An 8,302-nucleotide genomic window follows, 5' to 3' on the forward strand; every position below is an offset into this window, starting at 1 on the left:
GAAGCAAGCAAGCCTCATGTTCACTTCAAGCTGCCTGGCTGCCGGCCGCCATCTTGGCTGGCAGTTAATTTGCATATCGCTCTGATTAGCCAATGGGAAGGGTAGTGGACGTACAGCTAATTACCATGTTTCTCTTTTATTAGATAGGATTTTTATTGACTTCAGAGAGGAAGGGAGAGGGAGAGAGGATGGAAACATCAGTGATGAGAGAGAATTCCCCTGACTGGGAATTGATCTGGTGACCTCTCGGTTCCTGGGTCAACACTCAACCACTGAGCCACACTGGCCAGGCCTCACTTTCTTTTCCAGAACTTTTCCACCATCCAAAACTGAAATTCTGCACTCGTTAAGTAACAACTTCCCTTTCCGCCTTTCCCCAAGAAGTGTTCTTTGAGGTTTAAACTGTTCTAAGTTCCATTTGTGTACCGTGTAATCAAAAGAGTCAACATAGTTTACTTTTGAAACAATGAAAACATGATACAAAATATACAATCATCATATATAGCAAGAACTATAAAAATATTCATACTGTTTGGCACATTTTATTCTGGGGAATATAACCCAAATAACCACCTCACTCATTAAACTTACATTAAACAAAAGCATTCAAGCTATTGATAATGGTGAATTATGAAAACACTAGAGGCTTGATGCACAAAATTCATGCAAGAGTCGGCCTTTCTTCCCCTGGCTGCCGGCACCGGCTTCCCTCTGCCACCTGCGACCTGGGCCTCCCTCGAAACCCTGATTTCATCCAGAAGGTCGTCTGGAAGGATGTCCGGTCTAATTAGCATATTATGCTTTTATTATTATAGAAGATGATAGATATACAGCAATATGGGTGACAAGTAAGCCAAAACTTTAATGACATAACATGGATCATATAAAAACATGAAAATAAATGCTCATCTGTTTCTGTATAGTCTGTGGCCGCTTTCATGTTGCCATAGCAAAGTCTAATTGTTATGACAAACCATACAGCTACAAGCCTAAATCATTTACTATCCGGCCTGTACAGAAAGTCTGCTGAGCCCTGCTATCTAGCAAGGAGAGGGAAAGAACTACGAGTGCGCGCAGCAAATGAATGATTCTAGCCCCTGAAAAACAGCTTCGACTAGGTGTGGCCACGGAAAAGGGTTGCAACCCAAGGCATGCAGTCAGGGCCTGCGCCCCAGATGGAGGGCATTTATATAAGGGAAACCGGAAGTTAAGGGAAGGGGAAGTTAGAACCATAGAGATTTAGTGAAAACGTAGAGTTCTTCCTGCTGTGATCTCGCGAGAGCTCCCATAAGCTCCAGCTCTTCACATAGACCCTCCTGACTGGTCATGTTCCCTTCCAGTTCCAGTTAGTCTATCAAATCTCACACAGGTTGTTGGGCAGAAAAGCCAGACACACATGAGCACACGTGGCATGATTTCATTTACATAAAGTACAAAAGCAGGCGCGACTCTTCTCTGCTGTTAGAAGGCAGAATAGTGGTTCCTGCGTCAGAGGGAGAGAGCTGTCCCCAACCTGGATTCAGTGCATTTAAATGAGAGACTCTGATTGCGTTGTGATAAGCCAGTTTATTAAGGCAACTAAATCAGGCACCTTTGTTAGAGAAGCAAGGCGAGCAAACCTTTCCATCTGGCTCATGAAGCGTGCACGGGGTCTCAGCTAATCTGAAGAGCAGGTGGGGTGGGGGTTCGAGGCGTTATATGGCCTCCTGCCTGCAGGTTTCAGAATTCCTCTGCTGAATATCTTGGCGCAGATGAATTCTCAAGGTCCCTTTTACTTTGTTGTGACCTTCCCAGAATTCGTGAGACCCGCCTGGCACCTTTTTCTTGTCAAGCCTCGAGACTGCTGGCTTCTCTGCTTTAGGGAGTGAAAACACACAGAGAGAGAGAGAGAGAGAGAGAGAGAGAGAGAGAGAGAGAGAGAGAGAGAGAGAGAGAGAAGGCCGTGTGAGGACCCAGCAAGAAGATAGCCATCGGCAAGCCAAGGAGAGAGGCCTCAGGAGAAACCAGACCCGCTGACATTTTGATCTTGGACTTTTCCCTTTCTCCTTCCCTAAAGGGCTGGTTTCTTTGTTCAGTGGCTGAAAAAGACTCCCCTGTCATCTCACCCCCCCTTCTTCCCATTTCCTGCCTTCTCTCCTAGGGAAGCTTTTAACCATTTGCTCTCAAGCGTCCTTCGTCCTTGGCTAGGAAGATAATGGCTTGTTATTTGAGGACCAGCTGCCAATTGCCCACACTGTGCGGCCTTGTTTTAACTTTCCTGTCTGCATTCCCTGTTCCTCCTGCCCTGGGCTTTCCCAGCTCCTTCTTATCCTGTACCAGCTGTCTGTGCCATGGGGCCCGGGGGGCTTCTGGGTCACGTGCTGGTTGGGGTTCTGGAACAAACAATGACATTAGTAGAGAGATGAGGGGCATCTGAGGGAAGCCTGTAGCTCAGTGAATAGCAATATACACACATTAGCTCCTTCATTTGGGCTAATGTACATGACGCAAGATGCTACCATTAGGGGAAGCGGGGTGGGGGTGCAAGAACTCTGTCCTGGCTTCTCAACTTTCCTGTAAATCTAAAGTTATTATAAAATTAAAAGTTTTTTTAAAAAAAAACTATAGAGCTAGCAGCAGTTCACAAATTTGTGGTCTCAAAACCCCTTTACAGTCTTCAAATTTATTGAGGTCCCCCAAAGAGTTTTGTTACAGTTACCAATCTTGACTGCATTACAAATTAAAACTGAGGCCCGGCTGGCGTGGCTCAGTGGCTGGGAGTTGACCTATGAACCAGGAGGTCAAGGTTCGATTCCCATTCAGGGCACATGCCCGGGTTGCGGGCTCCCCCCCCCCCTCCCCCCGAGTGGGGGGTGGCTGCAGGAGGCGGCCGATCCATGATTCTCATCATTGATGTTTCTATCTCTCTCCCTCTCTCTTCCTCTCTGAAATCAATAAAAATATATTTAAAAAAACAACACCTGAGCAAATATTAAAGTATGTATCTGTTAATTCATTTAAAACAAGATAAGAAGCCCATTACACAGTAGCACACATCATACACGTTTATGAAAAATATCTTTTCCAAAACAAAAAAAAATTAACCAGAGAAGCGGCATTGTGTTGCGTTCTCACAAATCTCTCGTGTGTGACTTAATAGAAGCCAGCTGCGCCCTCCCAGGGCCCTCCATCTTTGTGTCAGCAAACACACAGACCCCCGGGCAAATGCCACTGCGCGTGCGAGCAGGACAGGGAGGAGGCGAGCGACGTCTCAATGTGATTATGAAAGGACTTGCCACCTCGGGGGACGCTGGCACTGCGCTCTGCAGGCATTTAATCTTTTCATTTGGTTCTGTGTGCAGTGAAATGGCTGCGATCAGATCGTGTTCTTTCTGGATGTGAAAAGCAAAGCCAGGTCCCTTGCACGAAGCTCATTAAGCATCACGCCAGGCGGCCGGCAGCTCCGGTTCTAGCTTGGTCCCTGCATCCCTCCTGCCGCACAGCCAGGCCCCTGCCTGGTGGCCACGGATGCCCTGTTCCGGATGGAAGGCCCTGGTCACCACTCAGGGTCCCAGTGGACGTCCATGCGCAGACTTCACGTGCAATGCCAAGAGGTGGACGCACCAGTCCCGCCTGGGAGGGGGGTGTCGCTGCTGGGGTTTCATTCTGTAACTGGACAGTCAGTGGGCCCCGCGGCCTGCCACTACCTGAGCCACCTCAGCAGAGACGGGGTTGGATCCTCTGTGAGCGTTTATCCCAATCCTGCCGGCAGCAGGGGGAGCAGCAAGTCACCCACAAAAACCTGCTCTGCCCCCCACAGGCCAGCTGCTTCTGTGGGGTAGGAGGACGAAGATTACGTGGGGGAGTAGCCAAAGGGCGGGCCAAATGGGCAGCTCACAGGTAATGCGGGCTGGGGGTGTGCAAAGGCCTGCGGGCATGCAAAGCTGGGGGTGTGCAGAGGGCTCAGTGATGTGCAAAGCTGGGGGTGTGCTAAAGGGCTGGGGCTTCTGGCTTCTGCAACCAAGTCGCTAATGTTTCCATGACCGTAGGCAGCTCCCGGTGGGAGGATGGGCCACATTTCCGGGTGCTCCAGGGCCCAGGTGCCCCTCCCAGCCAGGTGAGCATGCGCCCTCTTTCACCAGAACAACCCAGTCAGTCAACAGAGCATGACTCGTATTTCTTACAACTCTAGCCGGTCCCCAACCTTCTCTTTCCGCCCCATCAATCCCAGGGCTCACATGAGGGCACTGGACTCCCAGCTTCAGTACATGTATGTGCCCAGGCCTGCACTTGAAGAGTCACTGCCAACAGGGCCCCGCCAGCCAGGACAGGCTGCCCCAGCTCTGCCCTGTGCCACCAGCACCACCCAGCCAAGCGCCACCCTCTTTCTATCTGTTCATTCTGTGTAGCAACCAGATCGGGCTGGGAGCTTTTTCTCCAACTGTGCCCTACGCATGTGCACACATGATAAGACAGAGATCTACGCGTTTCCACACACTGAGCATATCTGTGTGGCCCTTGCCCCAGAAACCCCCAGGAGCCATTCCCAGTTAAAACCCACGCCCAGTAGGTGTGGCCCAGGGGTTGAGCGTCAACCTGTGAACCAGGAGGTCACAATTCGATTCCCGGTCAGGGCACAGGCCCAGGTTACAGGCTCGAGCCCCAGTGAGGGGCGTGCAGGAGACACCCAGTCCATGATTCTCTCTCATCATGGATGTTTCTCTCTCTCTCTCCCTCTCCCTTGTTCTCTGAAGTCAATACAAATATACTTTTAAAAAACCCAGCCGGCTAGACAACCACTATCCTGACTTCTAACACCATCAATTAGTTTGGCCAGTTCCTATACTTTGCATAAATGGAATAAACTGTACATATTCTTTTGTGTGCTTCTTTTGCTCAATGTCATATCTCCGCGAGTATCCATGTTGTTACATTTACGGTAGCTCATTGATTCTCATTCCTAGACAGTAAGGATTGAACTTGTTTCTCCCTCCTCCACGGACACCTGGGCTCTTTCCGGTTGAGGCCACTATGAAGAAGGCTGCCATGAGCAGGAATCTGGTGGAAATCTCTTTGTGGAAACATTAGCTAGTCTGAAGCTCACACTAACCGTGGTCATGGTTTTGTTTTGTTTTCAAATCCAACGTTACAGACTGTGATGTGAAAAGCAGAAATCGCCTCCCCCATCTCTGCCTCCTTTCAACACCTTTGTCGTCAGCCCTATTAAGTTCCCGGGGCTTTCTTCCAGAAATGTCTTAAGCACATAAACACACACGCATACAAATGAGCTCACTCTTTCTGCACTTGGGTTTTCTCTCGGGGAGATTGCATTAGTCATGATGGGCTGGCGGAGGCTGAGGTCATGCAAAGCATTCCCAGTCTCGGGGGGTGAAATGTCCCTCCCGCTCCAACTGCACGTCTGACCAGGTCGGTACGAAGGCCGCACTCATCACTGTTCCCCGGAGGCCCAGACCCCATCTCAGTTCTTGTGTCCGCAATCACTGGGGCCAGGGGAGGGGGTGGCATGTGCCGGCATTTCAGGTGTGCACGCTGAAGGGACACGTCACCTCTGCTCAGATCTCATCAGCCGCAAGCCACGTGCCCACACCTATCTTCAAAGTGCAATTCTATCCTGTGTGGGGAGAAATGAAGGAGGCGGGACTTGGGGGGCATCTTTAATCACTACCACAGAAGTCTATCTTTCTCTTTCTTTTTTAAATATATTTTTATTGACTTCAGAGAGGGAAGGAGAGGGAGAGAGAGATAGAAACATCTATATATATAAAAGCCTAAGCTGCCAGCCAAACTCCCATGGCCCCGATCTGCCCCTAGGGACCCCACCCATGCACAAATTCGTGCACCGGGCCTCTAGTCAATGATAAAAGACAATCATGGATCAGCGGCCTCCTGCATGCCCCCTACTGGGGATGGAGCTCGCAACCCAGGCCTGTGCCTGGGGCTATATTTCTTTTTCAGTAAGTGACCAGTTCCTGACCTTTGCCTGTGTCCTGCTGATTACTGGTCTTAGTTCTCATTCATTAGATCTCTTTGTATTTTAAGAAAAGCAGCTTGGAGTCTGCCATGTGTATTTCAAAGATGTTCTTTTGGTCTGTATTTCTCTTTTGTCTTTAGTTATGGTACTTTTGTTTTCACAGACATTTTAAATGTCATATAATTAAACGACCCATTTTTGCTTTGTGGATCCTGGGTTTGGAAACACTTGTCTTAAAAGAGCTTTCCCAGCCAAAATATAGTTTTTAATCACTATGTTTCTTTCTTTGTTTCTTTTTGCCATGTTTCTTTACTTCTGGAGGACAGGCTGGTGTTACGGAAACTCATTTCTTAAGGAAAGTGGGTAAACACGGAAACACACTCTTATATTATCTGGCTTTAACACTCTTTTCCTAAAATCACTCCATTTTTTTCTCCAGGAAAATATCATGACTGACCTCATTACACTTGGGAAAATGGTCAAGAAAACTAAGGATAGTTACTTGGTATTCCCTTTTTTCCTAGGCATGGAAACTTCAGAAATCACAAACAACCGTCTTTTTCCGTGTACAAGACGCAATTTTTTTCTAAAATCCTTAGACTGAAAATCGAGGGGCTTCTTATACACGGAAGTCAGCTGAGGAGGGAGCCACGTGGGTGCTTAGCTGCTCACACCTGGTCAAACAGGCTTCCTCCAATCACGAGCCTGATTGTTACTGACGGCAGCTGATGCCGGCATGGGAGCTGGAGGTGGAGAGTGTGCAGATGCAACAGGGACCAGAGCATTTTGAGCCCATAAAGATGTCAAAAAATAAGACAAATATCGGTAAGCGATTGTCTTCCTCTGCAAAATTCAAACAGAATATTTAAATTCAAACTGAATGCAGTCAGCTGTGCAGAGAGCATGGACACAGAGCTGCAGAGAGACCGCTTGGCCCTCCTCCCACTGAGGGTAGGATCAGCCAGCGGAGAAAACAGGAAGAACAGCTCCTGCGGATGCCACAAAAGAAGGCCTTAGAGGAAAGCCAGCAACATGTTTACAATATTGATTTCTTAATTTAGGGGTGGAAAAGTGGGGGGTCTTATACACGGAAAAATACAGTAAAAGCCTGTCATACCTACATTTAGGTAAAAGAAGCGGGGCGGGGGGTGGAACTAACATCAGAAAGTTGAGCTAAACCATGTGGTACTCACACCGTGGGACACTACACAGCAGGAAGAGTGAACACGGGAGCTACAGGCCACAGCACTGTGTTTAGTTCCCCTTCAGTGCCTGCGGTGTCATCGATTTCTCTAAAATAGGCAAACCTAAGCCATGTTGTTTCAGAATGCACACAGGAGTGGGCAAAAGATAAGGAAAGGCAAGGAAATATTACTATAAAAGTCAGGAGAGCCCAGCTGGGGTGGCTCAGTGGTTGAGCACCGACCCACGAACCAGGAGGTCAGGGTTCCATGCCCGGTCAGGGCACATACTCAGGTTTCGGGCTCCATCCCCAGTGGGGGACATACAGGAAGCAGCCGATCCATGATTCTCTCTCCTCATGGATGTTTCTATCTCTCCTCCCTTCCTCTCGGAAATCAATAGAAATATATTAAAAAATTTTAAAGTTAGGAGAAAAGAATTATTTCTTTTCTTTGTCTTTCTTCTCTTTCTTTTTGAGGGATTATTTCTTGAGGACAGACACAGGCTGTGACTGGGAGGGGCACGGGGAAACTTCAAGGGTGGGGCCCATGTCCTAGTTCCTGATCTGGGTGCTGTTGACACGGTGTTTGCTTTATAAACATTTCTTAAATCACAAGTGTAAGTTTTAGACACCTTCCTGGGTTATTTTACTTCACAGTAAGAAAGGTTTTAAAAAAAAAACAACCCAGCAGGATACACAGAGCTGCATGACAGTAGCAGTGCAGAGCAGATCAGAGGGGTTGTGGGGTCCCCTTCTCACGTGGGGGAATTCGGGAAATTTAAACTGCAGACAAACACCGCACAGTGTTGTCAGTATACTTCAAGTTCTCATGGAACATGCTCATCCTAAAAAAATTCTTCATTGTTTATTGGAAATTCAGATGTAACTTGGCTTTTGTATCTTTATTTGCTAAACCTGCCACCCGAACTGTCTACTAGGAGTCAACTATCAGAACAAGAGACGAGCCCTGGCTGGTTTGGCTCAGTGGATAGAGCGTCGGCCTGTGGACTGAAGGGTCCCAGGTTCGATTCCGGCCAAGGGCACATGCCCGGGTTGCGGGCTCCATCCCCAGTAGGGGGCGTGCAGGAGGAGCCGATCCATGATTCTCTCATCATTCATGTTTCTATCTCTCTCCTTCTCCCTTTCTC

The sequence above is a fragment of the Myotis davidii genome, unplaced genomic scaffold (assembly GCF_000327345.1).
Source record: "Myotis davidii unplaced genomic scaffold, ASM32734v1 scaffold530, whole genome shotgun sequence".
Lineage (NCBI taxonomy): Eukaryota > Metazoa > Chordata > Mammalia > Chiroptera > Vespertilionidae > Myotis > Myotis davidii.